The 24,237-nt window shown below is 37.9% G+C and overlaps 1 protein-coding gene and 1 long non-coding RNA gene across 8 annotated transcripts in view; one reads left to right on the forward strand and one right to left on the reverse strand.

Moving 5' to 3' along the window:
- The window catches only part of LOC149180757 (immune-associated nucleotide-binding protein 9-like), a 294,625-nt gene that overhangs the window by 120,986 nt on the left and 149,402 nt on the right, over positions 1–24,237 (forward strand). The window lies entirely within an intron of this gene.
- Positions 1–24,237, reverse strand: part of LOC149180758 (uncharacterized) — a 100,839-nt gene that overhangs the window by 20,700 nt on the left and 55,902 nt on the right. For 2 of the 6 annotated variants that reach the window (XR_016256962.1, XR_016256964.1), the window contains one exon: positions 11,748–12,464. The exons of 2 other annotated variants lie outside the window; for them this stretch is intronic. This is a non-coding gene — a long non-coding RNA (uncharacterized LOC149180758). Of the gene's footprint in view, positions 1–9,975; positions 10,465–11,747; positions 12,465–24,237 lie in introns of those variants that run through there. 2 more of the 6 variants (XR_016256965.1, XR_016256968.1) reach the window with 2 other exon arrangements.

The raw sequence follows: 24,237 nt of genomic DNA on the forward strand, positions 1-24,237 counted from the left end.
TTAGAGAGTCTGAAAAGAGATGGAAAGGAAACTCCAATATTCATTTTTCGTAATATAATCCCTTAAGTCTGAAAAAGTATAAAACAATGCGAAAGGGATGACTTTTTGATAGTTTTAACAAGCCGGACAAGGCAAACACTTGATCTTTTTGTGTAATAATCCCTCAAGTCCAAAAATATTAAAATCTAGAGGGATGGCACTTCCAATCACTTTAACGAGCTAGAGAGGCCCATTACTGAGCAATCTTTTCACATTTTACAAGTTAGATGAAAAGAGCTTAAAGGAGACTCGTTTTTTGAGGAACGAGTGATGTTTTCAGATAGAAGCTGGTTCCAGGTAATGTTTGGAACTTTTTCAATCACGACAGTGTAGAGAAAGTGGCTAATAGGATCACTTGTCGCAGTTGTTCCTCAAAAGGGGTAAACAATCAAATGGAGGTGTATGATTGGCTAAAAAGAGTGGAGGTGATGGTAAGAACATGACCAAGGCTCAAAAGCTGATAATTATGCAATCGCAATGGTTATTTACCGGAGGTGGGTTCATTTTTTAATGAGCTTAAACTCTGGTGGAACATATGCTCATTGCTAGGTTTATTTTTTAACGAGCTTGAACTTCACGTAAAACTGCTCATTCCAGTCGTATAATAAGGATGTCTCATCGATAGGTTCATTTTTTAGGGAGCTTGCCCCATTCGAAACTTTGCTCCGAATCCTTTCATTATGTAAGCTAGGAACGACCAATCCTACGAGTTTAAAGGGTTAAGAACCTACAAACTAAGAAAATAAATGGTCGCTTTTCACTTTCATGCAAAAAGGTTTGCATTCCCCCAAGTATAATGAAGTAGAGTTTCCAGGTTACCCTTCAATTTGCAGACAAAACACTTGCTCTGTCGAGAAAGGCCTACCTTTTGATGGAGGTATCTTATTCCAGTCTAATCCCATTTTCCTAAATGGACAGGTGTGTCAGACTAGTCATATTCCTACGCAGAAACCCACCTTATAACTGGGGTTTTTCTACCGAAGCAGACCAGGGCGCATGCCCCCTGGGTTTCAGTCACAATCACCGAATCACTCGCGCTCATCAGGTGGATAGACTAGAGATTGATGAGACGTTCCTTGAGCAAAAAAACCAATTAGGGATGGCACTTGACTATTAGCTATGTGTGAACTGGGGAATGAAAGCTGGTCTATGAGTTGGACCAGTCTGCCTTCATGCGGAAAACACATCACTCGAAAGAGTGAGGAAACAATAGCTCCCATGCTATAAATGTAGTCACGCCCAAGGAGTAGATTGTAATCTAAAGGTCCTTGGACTACCATCATGTTCAGATGAACGGTTTTCCTTCTCAAAGTTATAGGCAAATTTGGAAGGATCCCTAATGGTCGACTGGTTCCTTTGTCAAAGCCTGTCAGATTTCGCATCTCAGGCAGAAGCGATGGCGAACCAAGCGCTTTCCAAGAAGTTGAGGAAAGGATACTCACAGAAGCCCCTCCATCTATGATGGTACCAACCATGACCATTCTGTAATTTTGCACTATGATTCGAAATGGTACACTAGATGGTAGACGGGGTCTGCCTAGTAGATTCTAATCGAAGGAGACAACTAGGCTGCTTGGAGGTGGGAGCGAAAAAATGGCCGGATACATCTCTGACGAACTTCCTTCCTGTGGTAAGGGAATGGGTAGATTTCCCCCATGTTCATCGGAGTCTATGTTTACGAAAAGAATTTGAACGGTGTCGTTCTCATTCTCTTTGGTGACGGTATCATCTGAAGGTGGATCCTCTAAAGACAAGATGGGGTCGACTACCATCTCGACCCGTTGAATTTGGTCCAATGTGGACTCAGAGGGTTTATCTTCAATGATAGGTGCTTCGACCGACAACAAAGGTGTGTCAGTTGGATTTTCAGCTAGCGATGGACCCGGTAAGAGTTTCTTGTATCCAGGTGGAAGTCATTGTAGTGACGCAGGACGATTATCCAAGACTCTTTTAGCTTCGTCCACTAAGGGACAACGGTGGAGGGCATGATCACCTTCACACAGTCTGTAAGGAAACTTAGATCCTCCTTTCTGTCCATTGATTGTGTTTTCACTAGTTGACGGTGTACTCTCAACATGATCGTCAGAGGTTGACGACACCGGATTGTGCAAGCGGGGAGACCAGTCCCTTAAGATCCGTGGGATGCAAGGACAATCTCGATGATAGTGGTCCCCTTTTGCAGATGACACATGGAGATTTAGGTTTGGATGGTGCAGTGTGTGGATTTTCTTTAGACAATGTATGGTTGCCCCTTTTTGCCGTTGGCTCCTTCTTCTTCTTCTCCTTCCCTTTCTTCTTCTTCTCAGTTACTTGGTTTTTAGTTTTACTAGCTTCACCAAGCGAAGAGGAAGAAGGAGAGGGAGGAAAAAATGAAGTAGAAGGTTCGGGGGTAACTCTAGGATCATCTAGTTGCTGATTTGATTGCTCAGGAATCACGGTGCTTTGAACGACAGAGGTCAAGAAAATCCATACTGGCAGGCCAATTGTTAGTCCTGGAAGGGACAATGTGACCATATGAGGTGCACCAACATCTCTCCAAGAGGAGAAAGGACTAGGATTTCCCCCAAGGGGAAATCCTTGATTGGTAGACTCCATTTCCTCAACCTAAGATCAACGAGGGAACAGTGACGTTATTCCGATTAAAATAAATTTTACGACACTTTGACACAACTTGCTTTTTCAATTTTTAAGAGTCGAGAAAAAGCTAAAGATTACTCTAGTCGCCTTCGATTTTTAATGAGACTGAAGTGACAAGTGCTCAGATGGACCTTTTCCTTTAAGGAGTTTGAAAAGGAATGAAAGAGACTACTTTGGAAATCTAGACAAAGGGATTACCGAACCAATCGCAAAACTGCAGAATACTTTTTACGGTATGGCAGTCAATCTTCCTGAATGTTGTGTTCAATGCATTGCAATCGATAAGGCAGCAGACACGACTTCCTAAGTATAAAGGATATAGCCTATTGTGCTCTCCCAATATATACTCGACGGTACGTGGGAGCACAAGTCCGTACTGGCACTTGTCGTCTCAAAGAGGAGGAATCACCCAACCTACGATGAAAGTGACAGTTACCAGGCTTTACGACACTGGAATGCATCTCTAGCCTAGACTTCTAGATGTTGTGCGTTAGGTTCCAAAGCGTTTTTATGTTCATTGAATTTATTTTACAGTTGATATTTCTTAAGAAGTTTTCCTTTAAGGTTCACCGCATGATGTAGATATACAACTCCTAAATATGCAATCTAAGATGATAAACAGTCGTTTACTCTTCTTTTTGTAATGAAAATCCTAGCTACTAAGGAAAGAGAAGAAAAATTATTTCAACATAGAGCAGAGAGCACACAGTGGATGCACTATCCTAAATCAAAATCAACAAGCAGTCTAAATGCAAATGCACATGCATGTATTTGTTTTCCACTTTCTTAATGTGTGAGTGACAAAAAGAATGCTAAGTACAAATCTGAACTATATTTTCTCTCAAAGTGACAGTACTAACAATTTTCTCTTCAAAAGACGACAGGAAGACAAGACAATAGTTTGTGATTTCAAATTCAAAAATGAAAGGAAGACTAAGACGACACTTTGCGATTTCGAATTCAAAAAATCAAAGGAAGGTTAAGAGCGACACTTTCAACTTCAATTTGAAAACTGCTTTCGACACTTGAAATACTATTAATTCAAATCAAATACAAGAGTAACAGTGTAATCGACCATAAAAAAGAGTAGGATTCTTTTCTTTGACTAAAAACAACACTTGCGACACTTTCAAATCAAAAGACGACAGTTCGATTAAGCTACTTTTTGTAAAGGAGAACTGTAAATGGAAAAAAATACATAAAAACATTCACAATTCTTTGTACAATGGAGGCTGAATAATGCAAAGGAAGGGGGTTTCAACAGTGGTATACTGATCACAGACAACAAAACTCCTGAATAAAGCTGAAGACAATGAAGCAAAAACCAAAATTTGGAGGCAGAAACAATCTTATCTGATCATCGCACCTATAACACAGGGAAACAGGGATGCATCCCACCTACTGCACACGGGAGGTGCAATGCATCCAGACTATCAAAAGGAGATAGTGCGATGGTCCGGGGACGAGACTTTCACTTGGTCTTTGGTCACAGTTTGCAGCTTAGTTCAAGGATTTACGATGAGCTAATGATAGTTAGTAAATACAAAGTATAGGGGCTGATCTAAAGAGGTTACTTGAGCTACCACCAGGGCACTTAGGATGTTTGCAAGTCAGTTGTTCAGTTCATAAAAAAACCCAGAGATTGACTGAAGCAACGTTGATCTACTTTGCACTTGCATAGAAAATGCAGTTTGAAGGCTAGTTGGCTTAACTTCAGGCTCCGTCTATAATTTATGAAGCAAACAAATATGGACAAGAAATCAAACTATTCACTTCCCAGTGGAGTCGCCATTTTGTTATCGGGAAAACTAGTGTCCATTCAGAGCTGCTAGTCCCACTAAGACGGGTAGCTATCTTAGAAACAAACAGATTAAAGTTACTTGTGTTTTCCTGTATGAGAGATAGATGAGAGAGAAGCAGAGAGTACCAACCTTGGTCTTTCGCTAGTCTCCTTTCTTGTTTCCTCTCTCCTTTGATAGAGCTTTCACCACTCCTTTCTTGCTTGTCCCGCTTCAAAGGACACCTGTAGAGTCAAGGAAGCAAATAACATCAAAGCATAGAGATCTATAACCATAAATAATGTAGGATCAGATGTACATTACCCATATAAATGCATACACAAACAAGATTCAGAGATATACAAGCATATGGAGGAAAACTCAAATAGCTTTATTGATAGAAGTAGTAGAAGAGAGGATTACAACCCATTGGTCTGACCCAATGCCATCCTCCCAGGATGAAAGCCCTCTTCACCTAATACAAAGCAATATCACCCAACAATGTCTTCAAAGAGAAACCAATAGCACTTCCTTGCAAATTACAAAATTCCAACCTTCTGGATCTCTGGGATGAGGGATCCATATATAGATGTTTGCAGGGGGTGAGTCAGCATCTGGGATTTTGATTAGTGTCTTCTCTCTGATACTTCTTTGTTCCACTTGGATATTTCATGATCTCTTACTCATCCCTGGGTGAATTCAGAGAGGCAAGTGTCAAATGAGCAGCTTCTAGAAGATTCTCAGGGTCTCCACCTAGCAAACTGCTTCTACCATTTGTCTTCACTCGCTCATCGCACCCTACAGAAGGGCTTTCCAGTATGCATCGCACTTTTTTCATGTGGCAAGTGAGATGCATCGCACCCTTAGCACTGAGCAGTGTGTATGGTCCAGTTTTGACCAGTTCTAAGTAGTTTTTCATGGAGAACTTCTAGGAGATGATGTAATCTGGTGACCTTGCTCCTTTAGGGTATGAAATAACACTTTTAGGGACTTGGAAGCCCTTGGTTTTATGGACATATGTGTTTGGGGTTGCAGTGCCCAAATATGTCTATAACAAGGTCACCCACTCCCTTGATCATCCTTTTGTGTAAGAATGACTATAAGGTAAGTGTGAGAATCAAAGTTATACTATAGGAAATCCTCACCGAAATTTGGATTATATAGCGCTGGAGTTTCTGTGATCATTTGCTTAATACGAGACAATGATTTTTTTTTTCCCTTTTGTCCCATTTGTAAACTGTGTCCTTCCTTATCATCTCTTGTAGTCGTTTCACTATCTCTGCATAACCTGAGATGAAGTTACAAATGGAATTGATTTCCCCTTAGAAGGATTGCATTTCTTTCTTACGGACTAGAAAGGGAATTTGAGCGATGATTCTGACCCACTCTAGGTCCACTTTTATCCGACTCTTTATGATAATATGGCCGAACATATTTCCCTCTTACACTGTGAAAAGTATCTTCTGAGGATTTACTCCTATCCATATTTGCGACATCGCTCAAAAAATTGCCTTAGATGACGTAAGTGATCGAATCTCTTCTTCAAAAACACTGTCACATCATCTATTTAAACCACAAGTCTTTTTCCAATCAATTTGTGAAATGAAATTTCCATAGCAAGTTGGAAAGTAGCTCATGTGTTAATGATTCGAAAAGGAATTATTTTAAAGGAAAATCTACCCCACATTGTTTTTAAAGTAGCTTTAAGTTTGTCGGGTTCCACCACCAGATCTTGGTTGTAACTGGAAAAACCATCGAACAATGAAAATATCTTTGACCCTAATATTATTTGTAAAATAATTTCCATTAACGAGACTGGGTAATTATCCTTGTCCAAACCTAGTTCAGATTGCGAAAATCAACACATAGGTGTATGCCTCTAGACTTCTTCATAACGGTAACCGGATCGGAGACCCATGTTGAATGAGTAAATCTAAAAATGATCTGAGCATCTAGTAGTTTTCTTATTTTTTTCTGAATGAGGAGTTCAAGAGTAGGATGAACTTTTCTTGTTTTCTACTGAAAAGGCTTGATTCCTTCCTTAATGAGAATCACATGATGGATTATTCATGTATCATAAATTGTCAAATCATCATACGTCCATGCGAACACATCTTGATATTCCCTAAAAGGGCCGATAAAGTCTTGTCTCTCTTGACGTGTGCAACAAGTATCAAGAATTACAAACTTTGGATCTTATTTCATGCAAAATTTCACTTGTTCGTGTGAAAGTGTGGAGCTCTGTGAATTTTCATTAACAAGACCTTAGGTTGTACAACATTTCTAGCGATACCACGCCCTTATGCATCGGGTTTCCTCTATTTTCTTGAGAAGACCCATGCAATGCCTTTTCGTGCTCGTCTTCATCAATAAATATGTAGTCAAATAGATCATTGTTTTCCATAAATTCCATTATCTACAAGTAGTAAATGAAAACGTGAAATTTAGTAATATAATCATGAATAGATGGCCTATAAATAATCTCAACTAAAAATCCATGCCTTAAAGGTGACAACATAGCAGCAACATTTGCTAAGGTATTGGTAGTTGCATTGTGAATTCAAGGGATAAAAATAATATTGAAACCTTCAAAATATGAAATTAAATGCCATACATATTGTTGATAATTGTTGAGATTAGGTGATACATAGTCTATCGTATTTTCTACCTATCATGTAACAATTTCATAGTTTCTTATTGCTTTGAGTGCTTGAAATTTTTGGCCGATGGATTTGTTTAAACTAAGAATGAGTGCTTCATATTCAAAAACATTGTTAGTACACTCGAAATCCAAAAGACTAGAGATGAGATGTTTGTTGTGTCACGGGTTTGTTAAAATACATCCAGCTCGAGATCCCTTTTCCTTTTTTGAACCATCAAAATATAATGTCCAAATATTAACAGTACTAGAACTATGTCCTAAAATAACACTATTTACATCTACTATACAAGAGTCAATCACACTAGTTGGATTCAAGGAGGGAGTTCCAACTACATATCTAGTTGGATAGGTGAAGGTTGTGCTAGATAACATTAATGGTCAACTTCTAGAAAATGATTTTTGCAAACCCTACTAGTTCGTTATGTACCTCAAGTTGTGTCATGCCATGTTTCATGTAGGGCTCACTTTCTACTCGAATTTGGTTTTTGATACCCTTATACATAATCCATAAATGTGACGAGTCTATTGCAAATTATCCTTGTAGATTGATGGACCAGTCTCTGCTAATAAGTAGACCATAGGATTCAGGAATGTCACAAACATAATCTTTATACACCAATAAAATATGTGGTCTAATGACAAGCAAATGAGAGCATTGCAAATTTCACCAATGGCCCAGAAAAATGATCTATATAGCTATATGATTCATGCATCAATATTTTCCCTTTTAGCATTGATTTTCTTGGTAATAGATAATGGCATGACATTCACGGATGCACTACAATCAAATAAACAATTATGGACATTATAATTAAAAGTTTTGAAAGTTCAAATAAATAGAGGAGAGAGATTGTTAGAAATCAAATTGAAACCATTAAATACATATTCGATCATATAGCAAGAGTTATTGGACATTAGTAGAGAAGCAAGAACTTACCTTCCAAAGAGTGTGATGAGAGTTCTTGGATAAGGAGTTTTTTTTGTCCCATTATTTTTTCAAGCTCAAAGATTGAAATATTGGAACAAGCTCTCTTCATGTAATCGACCATGTTTCAATGAATACTTTCAACCTTAATGGGTTGTGTTGGCATATCAGGTGGTGCATCTTTGTTTGAAAATTGAGGAGTAATAGACTTAGCCTTATTGTTGCTGAAAGTTTTCTTAGTAGGTTGAGCACTTCCTCCCTAATTCTATGAATTTTTAGCTGAATTGGATTGTGGTAAAATACTTCACAACAAATTATTTTTTCGTTCCTGCTCAAAAATGGGTTTTTTTCTCCTGAAGTTATAACGACTAGTTCACTGCTAGGAAAGAGCTTCGCCCACTCATGGTTGATGAGCACTTTTCTTATATAAACATTATATATAACATTAAACATGTTCAATGAGTGTCCAACGCCCTAACTTTCTTCAAACATTATAGATTCATTCACTTCTTCACTCTACTAAGGTTTTTCTTCTGCTAATAAGGTGTCAACAAGATTGGTCATCATATTGTTCATGTTTTGATCCATTATGGGCATGTATTTTCTAAATGTTTCTCTTGATGAAAGGTACAAATACTGGCCATGCCCAAATTTTTAACATTGAACGTTAGAACTTTGAGAATATTAAGTTGGTTAATAATTGTTCTTATTTTTAAAGAAAGGTGGCCTAAAAGACTTCATGCTAGTGGTGGATTCCTCACTTGACCTCCTCTTTAATTCTGATACCCCTCATTTATGAGCAACTTAAAAAGCTTGGTCAAGATTTCCATGTCGAAACAATCCTTCTGTTTATCCTTAGTGTTGGAGGCTTTAGTTTTCTTACCAGTTTATTTGAACTCTTTAGATTCATCAGGATCTTCAATGCCTCCAATTGATTGCAAGTAATTTTCAACATTGATAGCTTCTACAAAGTTCAAGGCCAAAGTGTCCTTTGCAACTCTTTTGAAAAATATAGAAATGTTAGTTGGAAAGGAAGCTATATAAAAATATTTTGTGATGGAATTGTGGGGTTACATATTCATGGAGAAGTCGTTCAATAAACAGGTAGATATTTGATTAAAATATTTTACTTTCTCCTTGCCCCCCATCTTAAGACTACCGAGATCTTTTAATAACATGGTGAGAGTTTTATCATTAGATTTCTTTTGCAAAAATTGCTTATTAGAGTCCCTCCAACTATCGATTGAATTAGAGGGAATATTATGATACCATACTGATCTTATCCCTTCCAAAGTATACAGAAACAATCTACAAGAAACATCATCAAAACATACTTCCAACATGCGTAAATGCATGTAGAAATCATCGATATGATATTCCACCTTTGTTTTATTATTTGGACCGACCATTGACAAAAATTGTTCTCCTACCTCCTCACGCTCTATGTTGGGTGATTTAATTGTGAGATAAATCTCTACCATTAATTTTCAACCCGGGGTTCATAGAACTGATGAGATATACATGTACTATATGTAATAGGTGGCTATTTATCAGAATAGATTAATCTAATGCAATTAAAACTAATTACAAATCAAATTAAATCAATCTAATCCAAACAAAACCAAACATAAAGAAATTGAAATCACACTTGCATAAAGGAAAACATACTTGGTTGAAAATGAAATCACACTTACATAAATGAAATCACACAACACTTGCATAAATGAAATCACACTTGTAGAAATGAAATTACAATTGCAGAATTGAAATCAAAATCACACATGCTGAAATGAAATCACACTTCCTGAAAGGAAAAACACACTTGCATAAAATGAAAACACACTTGCTGAAAAGAAATGGAATAACATAACTATACTATGTTACCAATATGTACAAAAGGTATCCAAACTGTGGTTTATGGGGGCCCTCCATTCCTCAGAAAACACACCGAACAACTATCGCATCTTGGAGATCAAAGTCGCAGTATGTATTTCATAAAATGAGTTACAAGATATAACAAGAATTCTCTATCCTCACTTTAGAAATCACATCTTGGATGGAACTTGGAACCTCTAACTAGCAACTAACAACTAGCTACCTCTAACCTCTAACGACTAGCTACCCTTTGTATGATGGGTGCACTGCTGTTTATACAAAAATTGAGGATAACTATTCAATAAATATAGATCCTTCGATCTCTCCTAAATCCACATTTATCTCTTGTGCTTACAACCAATCTCCTAAAAATGTAAGATACAAATCCTCTCAAAATTGTCTCATCCATGATTTTTCTCCTTTGAATGTGCATAGTTAATGATCCACATCTTTTACAATTATTCCACAATTCTTCATGAATTGGAATTTGAAATTCGATTTTGTGGTTGGGTGACCAAGTAGGACCCTTTTAGAATCTCCAAGTAGGCCTACAATATCATAAAACTCATAAATATATTAATATCCTAATATTTAATCATAAACTCACTTAAAATACTTAAAATCAATGACTTGGAAAATAATAATGATAAACCCATACAATCATGAAAATGGTTACTTAACGTAGGATTATGGGGCCATAGAGTTATGGAATGAGGGTAAAATGATGGCATTGAAAGTGAAAGTGCATGAAATTTTGTAGGCCTAACACTCTGAATCGGAAGAGTCTTCCCCTTCACCATGAAAATCTTCATGATACTTAGGTGGTTCTTCTTCCCTCAATTGTTCTTTGTAAAAACTAAAAAAATATCCCTCATCTACCTCTAGACCTTCTTCAATAGGTGGAAGTTCCTCTTTTCGAACTATCTCTCTGTGAGAGTCTACTAACTCCTCACAAGTGGAAAAAACCAGATCCTCCATTGATGAAACCAATACACCAGCACCCATTGTTTCTTTCTTTCTTGGGTTTTGAGGAAGACTGTGAGCAATGAGTAGTAAACCAAGGGCTCTCCCAAAATGAAAAGTAATGGGCCAAATTTCCTAAAGATGATCATAAGTAAATTCAAAGGTTTATTCTAGACCAGACTGAAAGGACCCTCCTATTTTAGAATTATGAGTTGGAATGGAACCTCATGTGTTACTTCCTTGCAATGAAGATGAATGGTCAGTATGAGATAAATTTTCAGCAATAAAAAGGTGGCAACATTCCTTTGATTTCCAAAATTTTAACGGTGATGGAACCCGACAATGTGCAAAGGGGTCTCCCTAATGTGAAGTCGCAATTAGACCGCACACTATTTGGTATAGGATCCCTTCCAAAAATAAGGCCCGACTACCATCATCCATAAATATTTTCCTTGCCTATGATGGTTAGAAAAAGAGAGTAATGAGCACGTACTCTTGAATGAAAAAGTCAATATGCCTAGTGATATGTTCAATTTTAGAATGTATCAAGGTTCTTTCACTAAAGGGAGATGAAAGTGCACCTTTAAGAGAAGATTATTAGTACTAATATAATCAAGAAATAGGAGCACATGTGTGTGTGTGTGTGTGTGTGTGTGTGTGTGTGTGTATATATATATATATATATATATATATATATATATGAAGGAATCGTTAAACAACTAGCGAAATAGTTCACATAACAATAACAATTGTTAAAGCACATATGACACATTCAATAAAATAAGCACCAAAGCCACCGAAATAGTTCAATTTATTTAGTACAAAATAACAATAACATACATTGAAAACATCTAAATAATAGTCTTACAATATTTATGATATATGCATGAAAGTGTGATGGCTCAATAAGGTTCAAGTATTAAACAAACATTCCATAATACATAGATACAATTAACATCACTAGCTCCAATAATGGAGCATTAGAGATACCACTTACTCTCCAAAAGAAATACCTTCCTCTGTAATGCCTAGTGGTAGGAGCCAAGTTGAAAAGTCCTTTTCTTGAGTGATGAGAGTTTATATATAACAAATGATGTGACTATCCACCGCCCTTGTACCTCTTGGGCTATGCTCATGACTCTTTAACTTCCAACTAACTTTTAGAATTTCCATGAGATTCTTTGACTTCTAGATGGATTTTAATATTCGATAGGTGACTCTTGGGCTTCCACTTTACATTACATTTCTCATAATCTTGAAAATTACATAATTACATCCACAAATGATGCAGAAATGATGATTCATATGACACCTTGACAAGACATGACATAACATTGATGACATGGGCTTGATGATGATGTGGCAATGTCAACCATTCTTTCTATTCCTATCATTGTGTTTTATTAATATATGGTTGATGTTCTTCCTCTTCCTTTTCCATAAGGCTTGAAGATAGGGAGTCTCCACTATGATTTTCATCTTCAACATCTGTCACAATCTAGTAGCACTTCATCCTCTCGTTCAAGGATTAACTTCTCTTTACAACTTCTTAAGTGTCTTCTAGAATAATCTCCTTCTTCTCCTCCTGTATCATCATATTTTCATGTCAATATATAGTAACTGCAACTAGAAATCACTCATGACCAAACGACATCAGTGTAAACATTCTGCTAGTCTAACTTGCTTCATGAAAATCACTGACTCAGTTAGAACTTGCTTAGTGTGTAGTTCTAGAGGATAAGAGTGAGGGGATGAGGCTTGTAACCGTGCAATGCGCAAAACACGAAGCCTAGGCAAGGAGACTGCATAATTGAGGGTCACAGTGATGCAGGCTTACCCACTATGGTTGTGCAATGCATAGTTCAGGAGATAAAGAGTCCAGTAGATTACACAGTTGGACAATTTACAGAGCCAAGGAGGAAGGATCCAGGCTCGGATTGCACAATATGGATAAGGAGACTAATATAGAGCCTTGATTGTGTAGTTACAAAGGTCAAGCGACTAGGATTGTGCATTATGATTAGGCAATGAGTAGTCCTTGGAGACAAGAATTATGCATTACGCAGTTCTAAAGGACAATGATGAATGTTTGAGGCTTGATACTGCACAATACATAGTTTCAAAGGAAGAGATGAAATCAAGGTAGGACTTGGTCATGATTGCACACTCAGAACAATCGACAACACCACAATAGACACTGAGCATGGTCCCCTTATTTTGATGAGAAGACAACATTCTCCTCCAAGTGCAAGACTTGAGATACAATTTGATATGACGGTAATAACACTAGTGCGAGAGTGCATGAAACATTTGGGATAATTATAATACATATATATATGATAAATAGGACCCATCAACACCAAATTGGCCTTTTGAAATGAACCATAACTCTTCTATTGTGATGTGTGATACCTCCCATGCCAAAATACGACGCTTTAGTTTTTTTTCACAAAGGGACTAGACAAATAAAGGATGTACATAGGATAACACTTACTACTAGAAAAGACAGCTTACAAGATCAAAGTACACTGAAATTTAGATGTAAGCTAGAATTTTGGAGGGGGTTGTTACAATGAAAGCAAGAACTAATAGATTAGACCTTATGACCCTGTAGGTGTCATGCATACCATACTGGAGCATATGCTATTATACCCCTTTCAATATGGAGGAGAATATCAAAATATGGTATGGATAGTTCGAATTTACCATGGTTACACATAAGGGAAGTGATTTCGAGTGGTTTACTATATCGGAATATTAGGGTACCACGAATGGATAATAATGATTAAGTATATAACATGAAGTTTTCTCGTATGATGGGTAAATTTTCGTCAGATAAAGGTTATATAAAATTGTTGGAAATGCATGTTAGTTGATAGGAAAAGGTACTAGGGTGCTAGGATGATAGTTGTTCGAATTATTGAGGTCATGGAACATTGTCATAAGTGCTTGATTATTTTGAGCCTAGAGCTAAGGGATATTTCAAAACAATTATTTATACCATCTTCCTGTCACTTGGTCATAGCACGTGGTTGGTGGTTTAGGAATTAAGGTTGAGTAGTTATGAAAAGTTAGCATCGAGTTCTTTTGGATATTTATTCCTTCCCTGGTATTTGAATTTTGGGTGTCAAATTGCTTAATATGATAGCTTTCTCCAATGGATTTTGGGAATCCCATGGTATTATCCTCGTAAGGGGATCCAAGGCACATCATCCACCCTAATTAGAATTATATGAGGTGTCGTCTCACATCTAGATACTTAAATATAAATAACTTGATCTGTAAAGGTGTGATCTAGTTTGAAGTGAATTGAAGGTTGCATGGTGAGAAAACAACAATATCAAACACACAGAAGAAGAGGCACAATTTGAAATCTATGGAGTCGAGTATGAATTATAAAGAAGATGTGTAGCTTGTCTATGGAAATTGTCCAAATGGAGTGTCAAAGTGCATAATGATGTCCTTTCTATCCATCACAGGGGCTTCACTAGGGGAAAAAGACCATACCACGTGCATTCATATTGGGGGATATATTTTGAGGAAAAAATGACATAATATATTGAGCATATAATAGGGGGTAAAGGGTTTTTATATTGGAATGAATAAAAAATGTAGCTCAAAGTTAATGAAAAAATATAAAGGGGTATAAAAAGTGTTAATGAAAAAATGGATACCTACAATATGTAGTGAAAGTAGGGGTTTTTAAATTGGGAAGGTGTATTGGGTTCGTATGAGTAGGGGTTAAATAATGTGAGTTTTGGAGGTATTTTCCAGTATATAGTCAAATTAGGGGTATTGTTTAGTATGCCATGAACACATCTGATATGTCATAGGTTCATTGAGTGAAGCCCCCGTGGCATCCATAAAGGATTTAAGTCTATAATGTTTTCTAAAATATGAAATAATGGTGTTTCAGTTGATTAGGATGAGGATCATCCATAGTTAAGTAAGCAACATATTTCTAACATGAACAAATGAGGTTGAGTGTTGAAGTGAAAATGAGTGTTGCTACAATCCATTTCATTAACTTTGTTCTTTAATTGAGATAACGTAAATTTTGAGTCACCACCTTCTTCATGAGTCAAGGATGATCCTTAAGTATGTTTAATTGGTATAGTAGCCTTCCTTAGAGGCATGTTGTAAAATCGTAAAAGCGCTTCTCTTTATCATGACTTTCAGTACCCAAGAAAAATGGATCATCTAATCAAGACTTAGGTCACTAGGAAGTTATGTCACTTAGGTCACTAGGAAGGGGTCATCTCATCCACCTCTTCCAAAATACTATCATCGATTTCATTAACTTTCTTCTCTAATTAGGAAAAGATAAATTTTAAGCCTTCACTTTCTTCACCACTCCGTGATGAGCCTTGAAGAGTTTTAATTTGTGTAATAGATTTCTTTGAAGGCATGGTCACTTAGGTCACTAGGAAGGGGTCATCTCATCCACCTCTTCCAAAATACTATCATCGATTTCATTAACTTTCTTCTCTAATTAGGAAAAGATAAATTTTAAGCCTTCACTTTCTTCACCACTCCGTGATGAGCCTTGAAGAGTTTTAATTTGTGTAATAGATTTCTTTGAAGGCATGCTAAATAATATCAATAGCACTCCCCTTTAGCACAACCTTCAATAAAAAAGTAAAATGGATCTTATAATGAAAGGTTAGGTCACGTGTAAGTTAAGTACCCTTAAAACCTTAATTTGGGGAATATCTAAAGGACTAAACTTTTTCTTCATATATATTTAAGATTTGAGCTCTCTTGAATCTAAAACTTTGATCCACACCACTCTTAGACATCCTTTCTAAAACTCCACAAGCATAACCCAAATTTTATGTGCCAAGTAAATGCTATGGTGACTTTCCCAAAACACGTTGTTTATTCCCCTCTTCCCATGAGGGAAAGTGAAAAACATGCTAGATGTCCAATTCTTCAAATGTTATTTCAAAATTTCTATTTGAGATAGTACTATATGTCTTCTAAGGTCCCTAAATATTTCATAGCTTAAAGCATAATTTATAACAATAATAACAAGCTAACTTATTTCAAGAAAATTTCAAGATCCCTCATAAACCCTCAATTGCATAATATATAACTCCAAAAGTATAACAAATCATGATATGGAATTTGAACTAGATGATATTTGAACTTTGCCGTGAATACAATCGAAATTTTGCCATCTTAAATCTCCAAGAAGGAATCTATAGTGAAATTTCCAAACTCAAGTGTTTGAAACCAATTTCAAACTAAGATCTCAAATTTAAATGAGATGTTAACTATGATTTCTCATCAACATGTTTCATGCTTCATCATTTGAAACCTACTAGGAGGAAAGTTATAGAAAAAATGTTAAACTTACTTTCTTGAGACTAACTTAAGGAACATTCAGAAACCCTAACTTCCAAAATATTTCCAAAGATATAGAGAACCAATTAGATCTAGAACTTGATGTTCCCCAAGATTTCCCCTCAATATTCCTTAATTTTCCCCATCTAAAATCGTCCATAAAAGAATTATAACAAAAATGCTAGGATGACCTATTTGAAGCAGCAAAATAACAAGATCATGAGCTATGATACCAAATACTATGAATCAAACTTTAAAAATGACGATAAACCAATAAATATAATAGTGTTCAACAAAAAAAATTATAATAAATTAAAACTAAGAAAAAATCCTAACTTACTTAACAATATAACAATAAAAATGTAATATAGGAGAATTTAGGATCCTTATTTGCTCTGCAACCCTAATGGTCAGGCGGCCATGAGTTCGGCGGCACAGGAAAACCAAACACTCTAGCAAACAATAGACTCAGAAACCAAGAACCATTAGAAATGAAAGAGGAGGAGAGGAGGGGAGAGATCCCCTCTGATCGAGATGCAGAGGTAGGGGAAGGCTAGAACACCAGCAACCAGGTAGAAGAAACAAGAAAATCGGGACCTGTCCTTGGAGAACAATGGCAGGCAGGCAACAAAGGAAAATGTTTAACACGTGCGACGGAGAAACCAAGATTTATAATCCCGATGAACAAACTGGAGCGATACAGAAGCTACATGAAAAACCATGCGCTAATATGCAAATTCATCGGAGTTTGGCCAATGGAAAAGGACCTCACCAGATGGATCCAGAAAAAATGGAAACCTCGAGGCCATGTCGAGTTAAAGCTGGGAGCAAGAGCCTTCTTCACGGTAATTTTCTCAAACTTGCAAGATAAAGAAAAAGTGTTTGAAAATGGTCCATACTTTCATTATAATGTTGGATTGTTTATGAGATATTGGGAAGAATGTTATAACCCTGATAAGGAAATATTTTTAGCAGCCCCGGTATGGGTAAGGTTATTCGGGCTACTAATGGATTTCTGGGAGCCATAAATCCTAGAGAGTATAGGAAACACAATAGGAGGCTTTGTTAGAATAGATAAAACTACAAAAAAGGGAAGATACGCCTCATATGCTAGAATTTGTGTCTACATGAATATAGCTGACCCTATCCCAGATACAGTCGAGCTAGAGTATCATGAGGAAGTATGGAAACAAACCCTCGATTATGAGCACATTCCATTCAGATGCAGAAGATGTCATGAGTATGGACATATGTTCAAGGAATGCCCACTCAACACAGAAGAAGAGAAGTGAAGAAACAAACAACAGAGCAAAAATCAAGAACACAAGGAAGGGTTCCAAGAAGTAAAAGGGGAAAGGAGGCACACAAGAGAGAACACCAGTGAAGGAAGGAAAGAACAACAAACGTAGCCAAGTAATACAAACAACTTTGAAAGCCTACAAGAAGAAAAAAAAAGATAATGAGACCCAAACAATGGACTATCAGGGAGAAAAGGGAAAGGAAAGCAACACAAGTCAAGGCAAATCACTTACTAAGAGAAAGGCACAAAGTGAACAAACAAAAAAAGAGGAAAAGGAAGTGAGGGAGAAGATGGACAACACAATAATGGAAATTGACACAAGTAGAGGAGAAGAACTAGGCACAAAAGAAGAAGTATAGCGGAAACTTCTAAATGAATGTTGACACCTGGATGAAAGATTCATTCCAGAAGAGCAAAAAAGAATATATATAGAAACTTTTCAATAGTACCAAGCGAAACAAGGATAGGGAAAGTTGGAAATGGTAGAACAACTAGGCCTCCAACAGGATAATACTCAAGAACATCAAAGCAAAGCAAAAGACATGGAAAAAGAGGTCGGTAAAATATACAAGAATCGATACAGACCATGGGAGAAATGTTAGTGAACAATGAGAGAGTAGTTCCGCTCTCGGCGGTATTCCACCAATCAAGCCAAGCACCCCAATGATAATCACATCCTGGAATATAAGAGGCCTTAATAGTAAAGGCAAATAGAGACACTTCGTGGAAAGGCTAAGAAAAGAAAAACCCTAATTAATGTTGTTACAGGAAGCAAAAATATTAGGAAGGAAAATGGAGAAAATCCTAAACAAAATCAAACCGAAATATGAATGCATGACCATAGATGTGAAAGGCAGTGCGAGAGGCATAGAAATACTATGGAACCCTGCAGAAATCACAACAGATTATGGATAGGCATGAAAAGAATACTCACGGGGAAGTTCAAGTTAATCAGAAATAGAGAATGGTTTCTAGTTTTGACAGTATATGGCCCTCATACAACAGCAGAAAGAGGAAGCTTCCTCCTCCAACTTCAACATCTAGGAAACCATCATGAAGAAAAATTGTGGTTGATAGCAGGAGACTTTAACATGACAACATCAAAAGATAAGAAGAAAGGTGGACTGCAAATAGAAGAGCTAGATATGGAGAGATTCAGGGACCTTCATGCAGAATTGAAAATGGTAGATATCTCAACCATAAATGGAAAATACACATGGAACAATGGACGAGGAAGGAGCAGACAAATACCATCAGGGCTAAATAGATTCCCAGCAATAGAACACTTCATCGGAAAAGATATCTTATATGAAGCAACAATCCTCTGGTGTCTAGGGTCGGCTCACTAGCCCATCAAATTAGAAATAACTATGAATGAGTAGAAACAGAATAGACCCTTGAGGTTTGAGGCATTCTGGTTGAGAGAACCAACCTTCATAGAAAAGATGAAGAATTGGTGGTAGGAGACTCAAACTGGGATGGAAGGAAGAAATAAAATGCACACCCTCCAACTCAGATTAAAATAATTAAAAGGAAGGATAAAGAAGTGGAACAGAGAAGAATTTGGAAATATTCATAAGGAACAAGAAATGCTCCAGATAAAAATGAAATGAATACAACAGAAAATCATAGATGAAGGGAGAAATGAAGCAGTGGCAGAAGAATAAGGACTAGTGCTAAATAAATTGGAGGAAAGAAGAAAACAAGAGGAAATCTTATGGAAACAAAAATCGAGAATCTAATGGCTAAAAGAAGGAGAAAGAAACACAAAATTCTTCCATAAGGCAATTTGTAGCACTAACAAAAAAATAGAATATTCTCCCTAAAAGACAACCAAGGCAACAGGCTAACACAGAAAGCTGAAATGGAGAATCTGATGGTACATCATTTTAAAGAGCTCCTTACAGAACCCAATATCAGAAGAAAGGATGACAATGATAAAATTAGTCAACATATCCCCAAAATAGTGACTGGAGACCAAAACTTGGCACTCCTAAAGGTCATAACGAAAGCAGAGGTGGACGTAATAAAAAATATGGCAAAGAATAAAGCACCTAGGCCAGATGGATTCACCTTAGAATTCTATCAAGCCATGTGGAACTTCATGAGTCAGGATATAGTGAATGCAATAGAAGAGTCTCGATGCACCAAATGAATGCACCAAAGACAGAGAACTCAGAAAAGAAACAAGGATTCTGACTGATAGTGCTCTGCGATGTTATATACAAAATACTAGCTACAATCATGGTGAATAGACTAAAACCAATACTACCAGGAGCAGACGAGGTTTGTCAAAGGCAAACAAATAATAGATGGCATAGTGGTAGCACAAGAAGTAATTCAATCATTGAAAAATTCAAAAACCAAAGGGATGCTGATAAAACTAGACCTAGCCAAAGCTTATGACAGACTTAATTGGGGATACCTCCAAAAAATCCGAAATCCATACGGTTTTGACAACAAGTGGATAAACTAGCTAATGTCAATGATAACTATGTCAGTTATGTTAGTACTACTAAACGGGTCACCAACAGAAGTCTTCAATCCTTCCAGAGGACTCAGGCAGGGTGACCTGATATCCTCGTTCTTGTTTATCCTAACAGCGGATGGACTAGGAAGACTAATAAAAGCTAAAGTTAATAGCGAACAACTGAAGGGATTACGACTATGGGGAAATGACCTACCTCTAACCCACCAACAATTTGTCGATGATGTTATGTTATATGGACAAACAACACTCAAAGAAGTAAAAAATAATGGAAATTCTCACAGAATTCACAGGGCCCTCTGGGACAGAGATAAGCAAAGAAAAATTGGAAATTTATTTCTTCAATACCCAAGATTCCTTCCAAGCCTTCCTGACAAAGACCATGGAATTCAGAGTTGTGAAATTCCCTACAAAGTACTTAGGCATCCTGTTAAATGACAAGCAAAACAGAGTTGCTAATTTGGGTACCCTGATGGGTAAGATTGAATCAAAGGAGAATGAAAAACTAGACATTCAGGGCGCTGAACATCGCGAGCCGCACAATCCTGCTAAAATCGATGCTCCAATCCATACCGATCTATCAATTGGCCAGCCAAGCCACACCTAAAACAATCTGCCAAAAAATGGTAAATATGTTTAAAAAGTTCTTATGGCAATGGTCGAGTAAGATAAAAAAATGGGCCCTTCTATCGTGGAGTTGGCTAAGTAAATCTCTAAAAGGAGGAGGACTAGGCCTGAGAGACCCATACATCCTGAACGAGGTAATGGGGGCAAAGTTGTGGTGGCGATGAATACAGGGAGGGGACGACCTGTGGAAAAAAATATGGGAGAGAATATACGAGATGCCCAGGTCTCCAGAAGGAAAGCTGAGAAGCCAAACCGAGAAGAAAGGCTCTGCAATTTGGAACTTGGCAAGAGCCAACAGGGATCTAATCAGGGAGCATAGCTTCTGGGAAGTAAGAGAGGGGGTTAAAGTGAATTTCTTGGAAGAGTCATGGCAACAGAGAGAAAAACTCAACAAACAACCTTTACTCCAAGAGATCCACCAGTTCACCATCCAAACTGAGGGCGATACAGTACGGAACTACTAAAGCTTGGAGTCGGATGGATATTGGAGAAAGTGGAAACAAAAGGAAGACTGGCCAAAAGTACTTGTAACAACTCACGTGGAAATATATGAAAGGGAAATGGCAATAAGGAAAGTAGTGGTCAAAGAAGGGACGGACACTCTAAGATGGGGAAATAGAATCAAAGGTATGTTCACAATAGCAAAAGGATACCATTTAAAAGCAGGATACAACAGACACCCAGAAACAAAAATATGGTAAAGCATATGGAAAACAAAAACATGGCCAAAGGTAACATTCTTTACCTGGATCTTAAGCCACGGGAGAGCACTAACATGGGATGAGTTGAGGAGAAAAGGAACGCAAGGCCCATCGAGATGCACCCTCTACCGAGAACAGGAAGAGACCATGGAGAATATAACCAATGCTTGCAAAGTCAGTGGAAACCTGTGGAGAAAACACTACCAACTTTTTGAAATCAGTGACAGAGACATAAACAACATGAAAATAATGATAGAGAATTGGAGGAATAAACCTTACCAGAATACAATCCTGAATAGGGCTTGGAAACTCTCGATAGGATTCGTTTAATGGAATATCTCTAAAGAGCTAAACCACCTGATTTTCTAAGAGGATGGTAGAGCAAATAACGAGATATGGAACCAACGCATCCAGAATATAAGAGAGACCATTCTCACAGAGAGGTGGTATGAGGAGGATTGGAGAACTGACCCTACAGAGACAAGAATAATGTCATGCCTGCAACTAAAGCCTAGTATGACACACAAGATAGCAAGGAAACACCAAACTAACGAGATGGAAGAGGTCAATTACTACAGAAATCCTCAACAGGGGTTCATCAAGTTGAATTTTGACGGGGCAGCGAAAGGAAACTGAGGAGAGGCAGAGACTGGCGAAGTATTCAGAGATGACATGGGAACAACGCTCAGAATCTACACAATGGACTATGGCAACGCAACAAACAATGAAGAAGAGCTTCATGCACTGAAAAGAGTGCTGGAAATTGCCATAAGGGAGGAATACCAAAAGTTACAGGTAGAAGGAGATGCGAAACTGGTAGTGGATATAGTCAAACAACGCCAGCAAGGAACACTAGCGGAAAAAATCAGCCGTAGCTGTAGAACCACCTGGTTAATGAAGGAGATAAGTAAGCTCCTAAGACAGGGAACCTACATCCTTCCCACCCATGCGAGAAGGAAAGGAAATGAACCAGCAAACAATTTGGAAAATTGGGGTTGTAAGGAATGGTGGAAGAACTCTGGATGCAAGTGAGGCATAGCTAATTCAGATGGAAGAGATGGCAAACTTAATGCAACTCCTCGAAAAAGATAAAGAAGGAGAGAGGAACTCCAGATCCAGGAACATCATAGAAAATCTCAAGAGACCGGGGAGGCGCAGCCAGGAAGGGGGAGGAATAGGACAGGTGGGGGAAAGGAGAGATGTGGAGAATGAAGTGAGTAGACATGTAATCTAGTAGGTGATGAAGTAGGGTGAAGAAATTATAGCTTCCGAGAGTACGAGGGCGATGACAGATGAGAACAACAGAGAGGAGGGCAGGGTAGAGAGCAGGAGGGTGAGCAGAAGAATGATAACAAGTGGCAGAACAAGAACAGTGGTAACATGGCAAGAGAAGCCGAGAGAAAGTGTGGATTAATGAGAGGATACAGCAGAAAGGACAGAAGGGCAGCTTCCCAAGATGAGGGTGAAGAGGTTCGTGGCAATAACAAAGCGAGACAGGTGGCAGTAAAGGCAAGGGACTGGAGGGAGAGAGCAATAAAACTTAAGGAAAATAAGAATATAGAAAATTGCATGCAGACGAAGATGAGGAAAGTTGGCGAGAGGGAAGGTGGCAGAAGAGAGAAGATGCAGTCCGGCAAGTTGGTATGTAGTCCTTTCGCTCCACATTCCTACTAGACTCAAAAGTATTTTCAGTAGGAAAATAGGAAGCCTGAGTTGGAACATGTATAAGACTGCAAAAAAGGATAACAGAACTTCTCGCGATAATGGTAAAACCAATTCAATGGTGCATCTGAATTTCTAGGGTTGGGAGACTGGGTGGGAGGGTCTCACACCGAGGAAGGGAGGGGGCCATCTTGTGAAAGAAGCATGTAGTATTCCCCAAAAGAACATGACCCTAGCGAGCCCTTAAGGAATTGATGGGAGCTAGCAAGTAGACAAAAGGGAAGAAACCTCGGAGGGGAAAATCCTAAGGATTAAAGGGAACCACGCAATCATGCAACCTAGGGGGGAGGGAAGGAGAGCCGACTCCAGGAAACCTGTTGAAAAGAGAGGGAGACCCTAGGATAGGTGGAACAAAAACCCGACCTCATCTGGGGAGGAACCAATGAGGTCAACTAAAATGGAAAGGAAGGGCACAGATCACGGGAGGAAAAATGGAAGAAACCCAAGAAAATACCAAACCCCAACGAAAAAAAGGAGTGGCTCTAAACCCAATTTGATTAAAAGCCCGAAGGTAGCAAATACAGGAAAGGGAAAGAAAATGAGCAATTGGGAAATTGTTTTTATACAATATTACAACTCTGATAAATGCATTGATTTTGTGATAGGTACATCCCCATGGAAGAGTGGGAAAGCATGGTGTTTGATCCCAAGAACACTCGTGGTAGGCATTCCCTATTCAGCCAAACCATACAAGAGTACTGGGTAATGAAGAAGGTGGTGGCAAGGGCAATGAGGCTACATGGACAACAAATTGTAGGAGAAGAAGTAGAGGCATAGGACAAGAACAAGGAAAAGGACCAAGTGAGGGCAGAACTATTCAGGGAGATAGCGACAATTCAGATACACATCTACAGAAATAACCTGGCTTTGGGTAGAATTGAACAGACCCTGAAAGACCTGAAGTGGAGAATTGAGAGCAGCTGAGCGAGATTCTAGGATCTAGTGCCAAGGCACCAGCCCGGGTAATATCCTCGGATGAGGATTGACTCAGTGAACCAATGTGATATAAAAAATGGCCTCTTTTAATGATATGCATTTATATGTTTAATTTGCTTTCTAGGAAGAGTAGTATTAATAGATAGCAATAAAACTATTTAAATTTTGGACGGGCTTTAAAGCTCAGGGGTTATCTGGTTTAGGCCACCTAAAACAAATAGTTGTTAAATTTTCTGAA

This window comes from Pinus tabuliformis, chromosome 3_2 (genome assembly GCF_031772625.1).
Source record: "Pinus tabuliformis cultivar Carrire ecotype Pingquan chromosome 3_2, CPIR1, whole genome shotgun sequence".
Classification (NCBI taxonomy): Eukaryota; Viridiplantae; Streptophyta; class Pinopsida; order Pinales; family Pinaceae; genus Pinus; species Pinus tabuliformis.